The sequence below is a fragment of the Cinclus cinclus genome, chromosome 31, assembly GCF_963662255.1.
Source record: "Cinclus cinclus chromosome 31, bCinCin1.1, whole genome shotgun sequence".
Lineage (NCBI taxonomy): Eukaryota > Metazoa > Chordata > Aves > Passeriformes > Cinclidae > Cinclus > Cinclus cinclus.
In genome coordinates, this window is record NC_085076.1 from 1,296,859 (window position 1) to 1,312,638 (window position 15,780).

The 15,780-nt window shown below is 60.8% G+C and overlaps 2 pseudogenes; one reads left to right on the forward strand and one right to left on the reverse strand.

Moving 5' to 3' along the window:
- The first annotated feature begins 171 nt into the window (after positions 1–171).
- On the forward strand, positions 172–14,242 carry LOC134055089 (Fc receptor-like protein 2; annotated as a pseudogene).
- Positions 3,987–11,337, reverse strand: LOC134055350 (Fc receptor-like protein 2; annotated as a pseudogene).
- Positions 14,243–15,780: the final 1,538 nt, after the last annotated feature.

Consider the following 15,780-nt stretch of genomic DNA (forward strand, 5'->3'; position numbering starts at 1 on the left):
TGGGACCCTCATCCCCAACTCTGACTCCACCCAAACCTTGGGACCCCCATTCCCATGAGGCCCCATCCCTTGCACCCCAGTGTCATTGAAAGACATCCTTGGACCCCAGCACCACCCCAGACACCAAATTCTGGACACATCCTGTCCCCACCATGTCCCACCAACACCCCCATGTCCCACAAGGTCCCCACCCTGCCCCCATCCTGTCCACACCCCTCCCCAACCAAGGGCCACCTACACACGAGGACGAGACCTGAGCTCGCTTCCTGTCCCTTCATCCCAAGAGCCGCCAGCCAGGGGACAGGTGGCCCTGGCAGCGAGTGACAGCCAGTGCCCATGGCTGGGGACACCGGGATGGCCGGGAAGGTGGCACTGCTCCTGTGGGGTGAGTGCCCCGGGCACGGGCCTGACACCCCAGGGATGGGCCCTGGAGAGGCAGAGACCGGTGGCGAGGGGGCACAGGGGGGGCTGTGGGGTCCCCTGAGGTCCCCAAGGCCAAACAGAGCCAGTGCATGGGCATGGACCCCGGTGTGACCAGAGTAGTGGGGACAGCAACAGGGGAACTGGGAGGTGGATAGGAACAGGGGGACAGAGATGTGGGGACAACGAGGTGTGAAAAGGAACCTTGGCGAATCAGGGCAGCTGTGGATAGAGGGACAGGGAGACAGGGATACAGGGACAAGGGCCACATCCCATGCAGATGGGCCATGGGGACAGGAGCCATCAGAATGGGATCACGGGCACAGGGCCATGGGGATGCGGCCATGGGGACAGGTGCTGTAGGGCTGGTGGAGGTGACCTGTGCAAACATGGGGTGTCCACAGTGTCCCCATGTCCTGCCTCAGCCCAGGGTGACAGGGCTGTCCCAGTCCTCAAAACCTCCGTGCTACCCCAGTGTCCCCATGGGAACAGACAGTTTTGGGGACAGACACCACGCAGGTGCCCCAGGTGCTGCTGTCCCTGCAGGGCCACCCCCACCCAGCCCTGTCCCTTCTCCCTTCCAGCCCAGACCCTCGGCCTCGCTGGTGAGTCCTCGGGGGATGCCATGTCCCCACCTTGCTGTCCCCAGCCCCACACTGGCCCTGGCAGGCTGGTGTCCCCTGTCACCCGCAGGTGCCCAGACCACCCAGCTCCTTGTGCAGCCCCCCTGGACGCCGGCGGTGCTGTGGGACCGGGTGACACTGACCTGCCAGGGCTCGGGCACCGCCGGTGGCACCACCTGGTACAAGGACGGGCGGCGCTGGGGGCAGGATGGACGCGACAGCTTCCTTGTCACCGAGAGTGGCACCTACACGTGTGACAGACCCGGCAGTGGGCTCAGCGCCCCCATGCTGGTGTCAAATGGTGAGGGGGGATCTGAAATGCTCAGGGTGGCTCCCTGAGAGCTCTGGGTGGGCTCCAGTCCGTGGGTGGCCTCACAGCCCTCGTGTGGCCAGAGCCTGTCCCCTGCACACAGGGACATCCCAGTGCATCCCAGTGCACCCCAGTGTGGTGGGACCCCACTGGTGACAGCTGTGCCACGGGGCTGCTCCTGGTGTCCCTGGGACCCTCCCACACACTGGACACTGCAGCCAGATGTCCCCGGTGCCATGGGCACCCCCTTTGGAGCTGTCTCGGGCTCCTCAGTGTGACGGGACCCTGCTGTCCCACAGAGCCGCTGGCGCTGCAGGTGCCAGCACGGGCACTGCTGGAGGGGGACACGGTGACACTGCGCTGCCGGGGCTGGTCGGACAAGCCTGTCTCCAGCGTGCGATTTTACCAGGATGACAAGGATTTGAGTGGGTCCATCACAAGCACCGAGGTGGCTCTTTCCTCCTAGCAGCTGCACAGCAGTGGTCACGACCGCTTCACGGGCTGGGTGGCCTCCGATGTGAAAGTGTCAGCAGTGGTGGAAGTGACAGTGCACGGTGAGCACCCCCACGGCTGGAACCCTAATATCCTGACACCCCAAAGCCAGTTCTCAGTGGACGCAGAATCACACTCCCCACCCCCATCTCCTTCCCAGAGCTCTTCTCGGTGCCGGTGCTGGAAGGTCCCCCCGAGCTCACCGAGGGGTCCCCCCTCAATCTCAGCTGCCTCAGCACCCCCAGCCCCCTGTGGCCCCCAGCCCCCCTCCTGTACAGCTTCTACCGGGATGGGCAGAGGGTGGGGGACCTGCAGAGTTCCATGCAGCTCCTGGTGCCTGCCGTGGGGTTCTCCCACTCTGGCAATTACACCTGCGAGGTGAGCTCTGAAGGGGGGACCATGTGGAAGAGCAGCACCCAGCTCAGCATCACGGTGCTCAGTGAGTGCGGGGATGGGCACAGGGAGCCCCCAGAGCCCTCCCAGGTCTCCCAGCCCCGCTCAACCTCTCCGTGCTGCCCTGCCTTCCCAGCTCTCTCCCTTGATCTCCCAAATGCTTTCCCTGATGATTCCATCCCTCACCAGGTCCCCTCACCCCGCCCTGGGTAAGCTGCCCCTCACTCTCCGCCATCCCTCCGTTGTTCATATACCGCACCTTCCCTGTCTGGGTTGCCAAAATATTCCCTCGCTTTCCGTTAAATCCTCTCCATTTTTACCTTTGATTAATCTCCCATCCTTCTCTGCAATCCCTTTCCCCCCTTTCCAGTCCTCGCCCCCATCTCTGCACTCCCTTCTTCCTAACTGGGTGTTGGGGGTTGGTTCTTTCCCTTTCCCTCAGTGGAATTTTCCCCATTGTCATGCTAAGATGCCTGTTGACTGGGCCCTGGTGCCAAGGGGGAGGAGAGAGATGAGCGAAACCCCTCGATATCCAAACAGCAAGAGGAGGAGACGGAAGGCTCTGGCTCTCCCCATTTCCCCCACGGAGTTTGGACGAGAAGGACGATCGCCGCCTCGGTCCTATTCCTGCCATCCAGCATCGGGAGCCATCCTCACTGCTGTTGGACCCTGCCCTGCTGCCTTCTCGCTGTAACCTGCCACCATCCAGCACTCTGCTGAGCTTCGGAACCAACACTGTGAGCAGAGGGCTCTCTCTCCATCTCTCTCTCCCCCTGGGACAGCGCTGCCATCACCCCCAGCCCTCCTGCAGCTCTGCGGGACCTGCCCGCCTCCACCACTGGGAACTGCAGCTCAGGGAAAAGGTGCCTGCAGCCAAAAAACACTGGGACTGAGTTACTGTTCTGTTTGTGGCTAATTTCATAGCTGTTGTTGTTCTTGTTTGTCTAGTTAGATATACTAGTAAAGAACTGCTATTCCTATCCCCATATCTTTGCCTGAGAGCTCCCTTAACTTCAAAATCATAATAATCTGTATGAAGGAAGGATCACATTTTTCAGTTCAATGGGAGGCTTCTGATTTCCTTGGCAAACACATGTCTTTCAAACTAGGGCACTGGAAATGGCCTGGCTGTGGTTTGCTGAGCCCTGCAAGAAGCACAAAACCCCGTGTGAGCCCAAGCAGTGGCTCTGAGAGGGCTTTTGATGGTTTTCAGAGCAGGGCTGGCTGGAAATCTCCCCTGCAGGGGCAGCTGTGAGGGAACCAGTGTGGAAATGCAGCAATTGATCATTTGGTCCCTGTCCCCAAGGGACTGAGAGAGACCCAAAAATCCTGCAAATCCCACAAGGATCTGCTCAACAACCTGAGCAGAACCCTGCACAGTGCAAGCTCAGCCAGCAGAGCTGAACAATCAAAAAACCATTTCTCCCAGTTTAATCCAAAATCTGCACTTTGCGTGCAATGAGAAGGACAATGGTCTGGTGTCCCCTGGCACTGGAGGAGGGAAGGGGGAACCCCTGGGGGAACTGGGAGCACTGGGAGCACCAAGATCACTGGTAGTACTGGGAGCCCTGGAACAGGAGCTCTGGGCAGCCATGCATGGGACCTCCCCACTCGTGGCCACCTCCCAAGCAGGGTGGGCATCCATGAGACCCAAATGGAGGAGGGACACATTGGAGGGCATCTTGGGCAGGGACCACCCATTCCCCCAGTTCCTCCAGAGCTCCCAGTGCACCCAGTGTCCCCCAGTCTCACAGCATGTTCTCGTAGATGTCACTGGGGTCCCAGTGCTGCCCGTGGGGTCCCAGCAGATCTGCATGGTCACCTGAGGGAAGCAAAGGGAGGGGGCCCTGAGAGAGACTCTGGGGTTGGGCACATGGGTGGGGGTGTCACCTGTGGGTGACGAGTCCCTGTCCCCCCCTGTACTCACCCCCTGCCCTATCAGTGCACACAATGTGGGGGTCCAGGGCTGCGCCCTCCTCTGGGGGGGCCGAAGGCTCCTGGGGAGGCCTGCGGGAATAAGGGGGGGTCTGTGGGAGTGCGGGGCTTCCTGCAAAGAGGGTAAAATGGGGGTTCAGACCAGGAAACCCCCACTCACCTTTCCTGTGGCTTCCTGAGGGCTGCAAAGAAAAGGAGGGAGGGGTGACTGTGGGGGCCTTGGGAGGCTTGAACACACTCGGGATTCCTGACTGCCCCCTGAGACCCAAAACACCCCTAAAACGTCCCAGATAGAACGCCCGGTATCCCTTCATAACCCTCCAGGACCACCCCAAATCCCCCAGGAGCGCCATGTGAGGTCTCAGGGGACTCAGCTACACCCAAGTCAGGAGCTGTTGGTGCCACCCTCTGGCCCCCACACTCTGAGGGGCTTCACCCCAATCCCTGGGACCCCCATGCCCCCCCATTATCACCCACCCCGGTGGTGCCACCAGTGACAGCCCCCGATGACAGCCAGGAGCAGGAGCAGGTACAGGAGGGTCCTGCCGACATTCAGAGCCACTGCAGGGGACAGAGGGGACACAGTGGGGTCACACTGAACTCCGGGGGTCCTGAACACCCTGGTGACCCCGTGTGACCCCACCTGTGATCCAAAGGTGTCCAGTGGTTCCCTGTGGTGTCACCTCCAGGGCCAGCTCTGGACTGAGTGCCCGGAACACGCGGTGCCCGTCCTGTCCCACCTGGTTGGTGGCCATGCACTGGTAGGTGCCCGAATGTCCCACATCGACGTCCCCAAGCTCCAGGAGGGGACCCCGGGCCAGCTCCTGGCCGTTGTGGAGCCAAGTGAATGTGACAGGGGCTGAGCCCACCTGCACCGAGCAGCGCAGGGTCACGGGGTCACCTGGGCGCACCTGGAGTGCCGGGGGACCGGGGGTGATGGTGGCATTGGCCACGGGCACTGCGGGGACACAGACAGGGCTGGCATGTGGCCGGGGAGGATGGGGATGCTGGGGGTGGGGTCGCCCCCAGCCCGAGGGTCCCGCTCACCCAGGACAGTGACATTCAGGGGGACACTCTGGGCCACGCTTTCACCGTCGCTGACCCGGCACTGGTAGTGGCCGCTGTCATTGTCCCCAACGTGCCACAGCTCCAGGCGGGGGCCGGTGCCCAGCGTTGCCCCCGAGCCGTCCCGGTGCCAGGAGAAGGACAGGGGACCTGTCCCCATGGTCACCGTGCAGCTCAGCACCAGGCTGTCCCCCAGTGTCACCTGTCCCCCAGGGGGCTGCACCAACAGAGACACTCCGGTGGGCAGGACCCCTGCAGGGGAACACAGTTGGGACTGGGGATATGGGAGGAGGGGGGGACACCAGGGAGCAGTGAGGGTTTCAGGGAGGGGGCAGATCTGAGTGGGGTGGAGAGGTCCCAGTTAGGAAAATGCGGGTGCAGACATGGGGGCGAGGATTGGAAAAGAGTGGAACGGATGCCCAGGAAGGATGGGACACTGAGCGAGGTGACTCAAGGAGAGGGCAGAAGGGAACCATAGGGAAGATTCTGGGGACAAAGACAAGGATGCTAGGACACATGGACAATGGAGGGACCGTGGAGAGGGAGGGGCACCTTATTCAGGAAGGGGTGAGGGGACCTGGGGTAGGAGGCACCAGGAGGCACCAGGGAAAGCAATGGGGAGACCCAGGGAGAGGGCTGGGAAGGCAGGGCCGCACAGAGAGGGTTCAGTGGGGATGAGAGACCTGGGAGGGATCTGAGGGCTCCCGTGCCCATCCCCACACTCACTGCACACCGTGACGCCGAGCTGGGCACCGCTCTTCCACACGGTCCCCTCCTCAGAGCTCACCTTGAAGCTGTAATTCCCAGACTGGGTGACCCTCACGGTGGGCACCAGGAGCCGCGGGGATCCCTGCGGGCCCCCCACCCTCTACCCGTCCCGGTAGAAGCTGTAGAGGAGGGGGGCTGGGGGCCGCAGTGGGCTGGGGGTGCTGAGGCAGCTGAGATTGAGGGGGGACCCCTCGGTGAGCTCGGGGGGACCCTCCAGCACCGGCACCGAGAAGAGCTCTGGGAAGGAGATGGGGGTGGGGAGTGCGACTCTGATTGCACTGAGAAGTGGCTTTGGGGGTGTCAGGATATTGGGGTTCCAGCTGTGGGGGTGCTCACCGTGCACTGCGACTGTCACTGGTGCTGACCATGTGTGTCTTGAGCCAACCGAGCCCTTGCAGCTGTAGCGGCCGCTGCTGTGCAGCTGCAAATGGGAGAGGGACATATCTTTGCCACTAAGAGACCTCTTCAAATATTTATTGTCCTTGTAAAATACCACGCTGGTGACAGGCTTGTCCTTCCAGCTCCGGCACCGCAGTGTCACCGTGTCCCCCTCCAGCAGTGCCCGTGCTGGCACCTGCAGCACCAGCGGCTCTGTGGGACAGGAGGGTCCCGTCACACTGAGGAGCCCGAGACAGCTCCAAAGTGGGTGCCCATGGCACCGGGGACATCTGGCTGCAGTGTCCAGTGCATGGGAGGTTCGCAGGGACACAAGGAGCAGCCCCGTGGCACAGCTGTCACCAGTGGGGTCCCACCACACTGGGGTGCACTGGGATGCACTGGGATGTCCCTGGGTGCAGGGGACAGGCTCTGGCCACACGAGGGCTGTGAGGCCACCCACGGACTGGAGCCCACTCAGAGCTCTCAGGGAGCCACCCTGAGCATTTCAGATCCCCCCTCACCATTTGACACCAGCACGGGGGGGCTGTGCCCACTGCCGGGTCTGTCACAAGTGTAGGTGCCACTCTCGGTGACAAGGAAGCTGTCGGGTCCCTCCTGCCCCCTGCGCCGCCCGTCCTTGTACCAGGTGGTGCCACCGGCGGTGCCCGAGCCCTGGCAGGTCAGTGTCACCCGGTCCCACAGCACCGCCGGCGTCCAGGGGGGCTGCACGAGGAGCTGGGTGGTCTGGGCACCTGCGGGTGACAGGGGACACCAGCCTGCCAGGGCCAGCGCGGGGCTGGGGACAGCGGGGCGGGGACATGGCATCCCCCGAGGACTCACCAGCGAGGCCGAGGGTCTGGGCTGGAAGGGAGAAGGGACAGGGCTGGGTGGGGGTGGCCCTGCAGGGACAGCAGCACCTGGGGCACCTGCCGTGGTGTCTGTCCCCAGAACTGTCTGTTCCCACGGGTACACTGGTGTAGCACGGAGGTTTTGAGGACTGGGACACCTCTGTCAGCCTGGACTGAGGCAGGACATGGGGACACTGTGGACACCCCATGTGCGCACAGGTCACCTCCACCAGCCCTACAGCACCTGTCCCCATGGCCGCATCCCCATGGCCCTGTGTCCCTGATCCCCTTGCGATGGCTCCTGTCCCCATGGCCCATCTGCATGGGACGCGGCCCTTATCCTTGTCCCTGCATCCCTTTCTCCCTGTCCCTGTCCCTACAGCTGCTCCTATTTCTCAAGGTTCCTTTTCCCTCATCCTTTTCCCCACATCTCTGTTCCTGTGTTCCCATCCCCACATCCCAGTTCCCCTGTTCCTGTCTCCCTGCTCCTGTCCCCACAATTCAGGTCACACTGGTGTCCATGCTTAGGCCCTGGCCCTTTTTGGCCTTGGGGACCTCAGGGGACCCCACAGCCCCCCCTGTGCCCCCTTCCCACCGGTCTCTGCCTCTCCAGGGCCCACCCCGGGGAGTCAGGCCCGTGCCCGGGGCACTCACCCCACAGGAGCAGCGCCACCTTCCCGGCCATCCCGGTGTCCCCGGCCATGGGCACTGGCTGTCACTCGCTGCCAGGGCCACCTGTCCCCTGGCTGGCGGCTCTTGGGATGAAGGGACAGGAAGCGAGCTCAGGTCTCGTCCTTGTGTGTAGGTGGCCCTTGGTGGGGGAGGGGTGTGGACAGGATGGGGGCAGGGTGGGGACCTTGATGGACATGGGGGTGATGGTGGGACATGGTGGGGACAGGATGTGTCCACAATTTGGTGTCTGGGGTGGTGCAGGGGGCCAAGGATGGGTGTCATGGCATGTGGGTCCCAGGGTTTTGGGTGCTGGGGGACAAGAGGGACCCTTGGGAATTGGAGTTCTGGGGGAAGAAGCAGCCCCTGGGATGGGATCAAGACAATGGCGGTGCTGAGAAATTGGAGTTCTATGGTGGAGGTTCCCAGGGAGGAGAGACCAAGGGAATGGGGGTGCCAGGGCTGGGTTCCCACAGGAATGGGGGTTCCCAGGGATGGGAAGTGGCTGGGTGGGCACAGGGTTCACAGCTCTTTCACAGAGTGCCTCAGATTTTGGGGTGGCTCAGAGCCCAGCACAGCTCCCACAGGGTGATCATGGCCAGGGGGCTCCCCAGCCTCGTCCTGGGAGCTTCTGGCTCTCTGCCCCACACAGCCCTGGGCTTTTTCCCATCCCCACATTTCCTGGCTCAACCATCACAGGGAACACCTAAGCAGGCAACAGGTGGGGGATGCCAGGATGGGGAAAAAGGGGGCTGGGGGTGCAGGCAGAGGTTGGGGGGCTGGGGGAGATGGAGCTGTCTGGCCGTGTCCCCAACCCCAGGATTTTCACTTTCTCTTTCCTGCAGCAGAAGGAAGAGGCCGTTTATGCTGAAGCCAGGACGTGGATTCTGGCCTGGGGGGCGCATCCAGAGGGGTCCTGCCCTGAGGGAAAAGGGCTCCTCTGGAGTGCTGATGCCTGGCTCTTGTCCTGGGGTCTTGTGCCAGGGGGGTCCTCGTCCTTCTGGGGGTGCCACGTCCTTGGGGATTCCTGTCCCACAGGGGGCACATCCTGGGCACCTCTTTCCTGGGGTCTCTGAGCATTCCCGTTGCCCCTACTGGGGCCCTGGCACATCTCGGGTGCCCAAACTTAAGGGGCTTCCTGTTACGACCTTTCCCTGATGATGGGAAATCCCAGGCTACATTTGCTGGATTTCCCTGTTGCCCAATTGGAGGAGGCAAAATTATGCATCCACAGAATAAAGGCAAAAATATGTTCCTTCATCGTTTTGGTCACAGTCAACAACGAACTCAGCAAAAATCAACCCGGCAATGTATAAAATATTCTGGTTTCTAAAATCCTTTAAATGCTCAGTCATTCCGCAAGTCGCTCACAGTACAAACAAATCACAGGGAAATGAGATGGTTTGGTTCTCTTCAGGAGCCCAGTAGTGCATCACAGAACAGCGTTTGCTTGTGGATAACACAGAGTGTGGAATCTCCCTGAGTGTCCAACAGGTCCATGGGATTGTTCCCTGCCTGCCGGGCTGCAACCCAGCCCATAAGGAAGGCTTTTGTTGGGCCAGAGTTAGGAACTCTGCCCATTTTTCTCATGCCCACCCTGAAGCTTGATTTCCTTCCCACGGGTTGTGCTGCCAAAAGGGCAGAAACTCTGTTCATCCTTGGAGCAGGGATTGCACAGCAATGTGTGGAAATGCCCGTGTGTCCCTCAGGCTCTGATTCCCTGGTAAATCCACTGCAGCCTGCCCTGAATTCCCCTGCCTGGGCACTCCCTGCTCCTGCTGTGACAGCCCTGTGCCCCAGAGCCACGTGGGCAGCTCCTGATCGGTATTTCCACACTTTTGCCTCTCTTCTGGTGTCCACATCCAGAACCCAAGCCTTCTTTGAGACAGGATCCAAAGTGCTACTGGTTGCTGAGCAGATCCTTGTGGGATTTGCAGGAGTTTTGGGTCTCTCAGTCCCTTGGGGACAGGGACCAAAGGATCAATTGCTGCATTTCCACACTGGTTCCCTCACAGCTGCCCCTGCAGGGGGGGTTTCCAGCCAGCCCTGCTCTGAAAACCATCAAAGGCCCTCGCAGAGCCACTGCTTGGGCTCACACGGGGTTTTGTGCTTCTTGCAGGGCTCAGCAAACCACAGCCAGGCCATTTCCCCCCACAGAATTCTCACCTTTGCAGCAGCTCAAAAGCTGCCAGAATCAAAGGCAAGGGGGTGGGGGGAGCCTCAGGTCCTGGCTGCCACCTGGGGCTGGCCAGAGCAGGGCTGGCCAATGCCCATCCCTGAGCAGTGGGGCTGGGCCATGGCCGGGCCCCACACCTGGATGGCCACTGGCTCCCAGCAGGAGGACTTTGGGAGCTCCTTCCTGCCTGGGGCTCCATTCCCAAGCTGCTCTTGCCGGCTCAGATCCTGCACGGGAGGAGGGAGAATGGAGAAGTCTGGAACCCCCCGGAGCCACCATCCCCCAGGACAAGACCCCCTCGGGCAGGATGTGTCCCCCTGGGACAGGAACCCCCAGGACAGGAGCCCTGGATGTGCCCCCCAGGACAGAACCTGCCCCGTGTGGCTCTCAGCACAAACAGCCTCTTCCTCCTGCTGCAGGAGAGAGAAAGTGAAAGTGTTGGGGGGCACAGCTGGACACCCCCATGCCCCACAGCCTCCCCACCCCTCCCTGCAGACCCCTCACCCTCTGCTTCCCCCACCCTGGGGTTCCCCCAACCCATTCCCTGATCAGGTGTTCTACAGGATCATCAAGTCCGGAACAGGTTGGGGGTTGGGGTGGTTGTGTGAAATTGAGGGATTAAAGGAAGGGAATGGAAATTGAAGATTGGAAAATGTCCCTGGGACGTCAGGGGGACACAGACCCACAGACCCTTGGAATGTTCCTTTGGATTTGTGTGACCCCCCAAACTACGGGACATCCCGGGGTACTGAGCTGGGCCCTGGGTGACCCCAAAATCTGAGGTACCCACGGCAGGAGCTGAGACCCATGGGGCCTGCCCAGCCACTGCCCATCCCTGGCACCCCCATTCCCCTGGGACCCAAATCAAGGCACCCCCATTCCTTCTGTCCCCCTGCCCTGGGACCGCCATCCCAGGAATTCCATTCCACACGGTCTCCATTCCCAAGGATCCCCATCCTGGCAGTTCCAGTGTCTGGGACCCTCCCTTCCCTTGTGGACCATGATTTCCCCAGGACTCCCATTCCCCGGGGACTTCCATCCCGGGGATTTATCCCATGATCACAAATCCCTGGAGGCCACTTTGGTCTGGGACCCTCATCCCCAACTCTGACTCCACCCAAACCTTGGGACCCCCATTCCCATGTGGCCCCATCCCTGGCACACCAGTGCCCTGGGAACCCATCCTTGGCCCCCTGCACCACCCCAGACACCAAATTGTGGGCACATCCTGTCCCCACCATGTCCCACCATCACCCCCATGTCCCACAAGGTCCCCACCCTGCCCCCATCCTGTCCACACCCCTCCCCCACCAAGGGCCACCTACACACGAGGACGAGACCTGAGCTCGCTTCCTGTCCCTTCATCCCAAGAGCCGCCAGCCAGGGGACAGGTGGCCCTGGCAGCGAGTGACAGCCAGTGCCCATGGCTGGGAACACCGGGATGGCCGGGAAGGTGGCGCTGCTCCTGTGGGGTGAGTGCCCCGGGCATGGGCCTGACACCCCAGGGATGGGCCCTGGTGAGGCAGAGACCGGTGGGGAGGAAAAGGACGTGGGAACAGGAACCTTGGGGAATAGGGGCACCTGTGGGGATAGGGAGATAGGGATGCAGGGTCAGAGAAAATTTTGCAAGGGTTGGGTGGGCTCAGGAATGCACAGTCAGCACCGCTAACTGTGAGATTGGCCTGGGAGCACCCCCATGGCTGGAATCCCAATATCCTGACTCCCCCAAAACCACTTCTCAGTGCACTCAGAGTCACACTCCCCATCCCCATCTCCTTCCCAGAACTCACGCCTGTCTTGGTGCTGCAGGGTCCCCCTGATATCTCCAAGGGGTCCCACCTCAATCGCAGCTCCCTCAGCACCCCCAGCCCTCTGTGGCCCCCAGCTCCCCTGCCACACAGCTTGCACCAGGACGGGCAGAGGGTGGAGGGCCCGCAGGAGTCCCCACACACGCTGGTGCCCGCCCTGGGGGTCTCCCACTCAGGGAATTACAGCTGCCAGATGCGCTCCGTAGAGGCGGCCGGGCAGAAGAGCAGCGCCCGGCTCGGCATCACGGTGCTCGGTGAGTGCAGGGTTTGGCACAGGGAGCCCACACAGCGCTCCTTCTTCTCCCATCCCCACTCAACCCTCTCCGTGCTGCCCTGACTTCCCAGCTCTCTCCCTGGGTACCCCCATTACTTTCCCTGCTCCCTCCAACACTCATTAGGTCCCCTCACACCTCCCAGGGTAAGGTGCCCCTCCATCCCCAAGGTCCCTCCATTCTCCCCATGTCCCACAATCCCTGTCTGGGTCTCCAGATTATTCCCTGGGATTCCCCTAATCCATCTCCTTGTTTCCCCTCACTCAATCTCCCATCCTTTTCTGACGTCCCTTCCACCCCTTTCCAAGGCTCGCTCCCATCTCTGCCCCACACTTCTTCCTCGTTGGAATACTCCCACCCCTCCCCTATCGTCCCCACCTCTCAGTCCCGCGGTGCTCCTTGGTGTCCACCACTCATCCCATGTCCCCAATCCCTCCTGTGTCCCCCCACAGAGGTCCCACCCTCCGGTGTGTCCCTCTCGGTTCAGCCCCCCGGAGGACAGGTGGCACTGGGGGACAGCCTGGTGCTGAGCTGCACGGTGGCCATGGGGACAGGTCCCCTGTCCTTCTCCTGGCACCGGGAGGGCTCGGGGGCAACGCTGGGCACCGGCCCCTGCCTGGAGCTGCGGCACGTTGGGGACAATGACAGCGGCCACTACCAGTGCCGAGTCAGCGATGGTAAAAACGTGGCCCAGAGTGTCCCCCTGAATGTCACTGTCCTGGGTGAGCAGGACCCTCGGGCTGGGGGTGACCCCACCCACAGCATCCCCATCCCCCCCCGCGACGTGCCAGCCCTGTCTGTGTCCCCGCAGTGCCCGTGGCCAATGCCACCATCACCCCCGGTCCCCCGGCACTCCAGGTGTGCCCAGGTGACCCCGTGACCCTGCGCTGCTCGGTGCAGGTGGGCTCAGCCCCTGTCACCTTCACCTGGCTGTACAACGGCCAGGAGCTGGCCCGGGGTCCCCTCCTGGAGCTTGAGGACATCACTGTGGGACATTCGGGCACCTACCAGTGCATGGCCACCAACCAGCTGGGACAGGACGGGCACCGCGTGTTCCGGGCACTCAGCCCAGAGCTGGCCCTGGAGGTGACACCACAGGGAACCCTTGGACACCACGGAAACAGAGGTGGGGTCAGACAGGATGATTGGTATTGCAGGACCCCTGGAGTGACAGGTGACCCTGATGTGTCCCTTCTGTCCCCTGCAGTGGCCACAGGGCTTGGCGGGTCCCTCCTCTTCCTGGTGCTGCTCGTGGGTGGAGCTGTGGGCTGGCACCAGTGGAACAACATGGGTGGGTGACAATGGGGACAATGGGGGCCCTGGGGAGCTGGGGGGCCTCCAAAATCTGTGGGGGTGATGGGGCGGCATCCACAGACCCTCAGTTGAGGTACTTTGAGCTCTGAGGGCTTTTCCTCTGGTTCCTGAAAGATTTGGGGTCATGTTGGAGGGCGTTGCAGGGATTTTTTTTTTGGTTCTTTCAGTGATTCTGGGGGAATTTGGAGACTCCCTCTCCCTGACAGGCTTCATTTTCAGGGGCTCAGAAGGACCAAAGCACTGGGGGGGTTCACATGTTTTGGGCGGAAGCAGGGGTGCTCAGGGGTCATTGGGGAAATTGAGGGTGCAATGGGTTTTGAGGATTCCTGAGATGGGTCAGGGTCGTGGGAGCCCACAGTTACGTCTCCCCTCTGTCCTTTGTAGCTGCCAGGAAGCAGCAGGAAAGGTGAGCGAGGACCTCAAACCACACTCCTGTTTTTTAACCCCCACCCCCAGACCCCCATTCTCTCTCACACATCCCCTTTATTCCCTCAGGGTCCCCCTGGAGCCCCCGGCCCCCCCAGAGGAGGAGGAGGTGCTGTACACCCACATCGTGATCACCAAGCACATGGGGGGTGAGTCCAGGCTGGGACACACACAGAGGGACACGTCACCCATGAGTGTCCCCCCAGCCAGATGCCACAGCCAGTGTCTCTCGCAGCGTCCCCCCGTGCCACCACACTCCAGGATCCCCAGGTGACCTACGCGGAGCTGCCAGCAACCCATGGGCGACCACGGGAATCTGGGGACATCTACGGGAATGTGCTCTGACACTGGAGGCATGGCTGGGCACTGGGGGAATGACTGGGCACTGGGAACACTGGGAGTACTGGGGGCAATGGGGTACACCACCTATGGGCAGTTATACATGTGTGTACATCCCACTGTTCCCGTGTGTTCTCAACATTCACGGGTAGGTGGGCACAACTTGGGGATCACGTGTGAGACTGCACAGGCTCCCCAGCTCCCCAGAGCTCCCTGTGCCTCCAGAACCCACAGGGCCATCCCCACCCCCCTTCCATTGTCACCAGTGACTCCCCATTCCACATCCAAGTGCTGCCATAACCCTCAGAGATTTCCCCATTCCCTCCCCACTGTGCTCCCAGTACCTCCATGGCCTCCCTGCTTCTCCTCCCAGTGCCTCTCCATTTCTCCCAGTAGATCCAGGTTGTTCCCATTCTCTCTCCCAGTAGCCCTGTCCTCTAAGTGCCTCTGCAATGCCCCTCTCAGCACTCCCAGCACACCCACGGCTCCTCATCTCTCCTCCCAGTGCCAGGGGAACACAGGACTCATTGCCCTCTCATTGGCACCAAAATGCAGCTTTTTGGTTCAACTGGTAGACATGGTGTTTCTTTGTTCAGCTCTGTTGGGCTTTAGGAATAGGATTCTCCAATTTTTGTCTGCCAGTAAAAACCAGTGCTCTGGATTCCCTTCTCTGCTGTCTCAAACCCGTCCTGTGCCTGTTCCCCACACGATGATGTCACAAAGGACATGGCGGGGGGGGAATTGCTCAGTCCTTATTTTTTCCTCAGAATTTGGGATCAGGCCACGACACAGGGTGGGGTGTCAGGGACAGGAAAGGTTGGATGTCTTTTGAGGCATTTTGGAACACCTGTGTGTGGCAGCGATGGCTCAGGCCTTGCTTTTGGTGACACAGGGCCCCATGTGTCAGTCAGTCCGTCAGCCATGGCACACTGGGGACAGAGTGACGCTCTGCCGAACCCAGGCCCTGAGCGGCCGAGTGACCAGGAGTCCCAGCTTGGGACAGGGCCCTTGGTGGCCCAAGGACTTAAAAGGCAGAGCATGAGGTGGCCAAGTGTCTGACTCTATCTGCCCATGGAGTGTCTGACCCATCCACGCTGTATCCCAGGTGATGGAACCTTGTTGCGAGGAGAGACCAGAGTCAGACACGTAACACTCATAGAGTTATGGTGAATGCTCCACTTTATCATACAAGCTGTTGTCTTTTATAAAATTCTGACATACATGCATGCACTCATTCACCTAATAGTAATATTTTTTGGCTACAAGTAACTATTCATGTGCTGCGACTGCCCTATTAATTGGTTACAGCATTTTATGTTTATGTTCTACTTTCTTGCTCTTGTGTTTAGCACATCCTGGCTTGCTTTCTCACTCGTGCCGCGTGTTTATCTCTTATTTTCAGTCCAAGATTAGCATGCCTTTGCTAGCACTAATATAGCCCAATTTCTCCCAACACTGCAAAGCAAGATTTCTGCAGCCTCACTGGACCAAAACTCCTCCACAGAAACTGCCTTGGTTTACAAGATAAATGTCTGCCGAGAAAA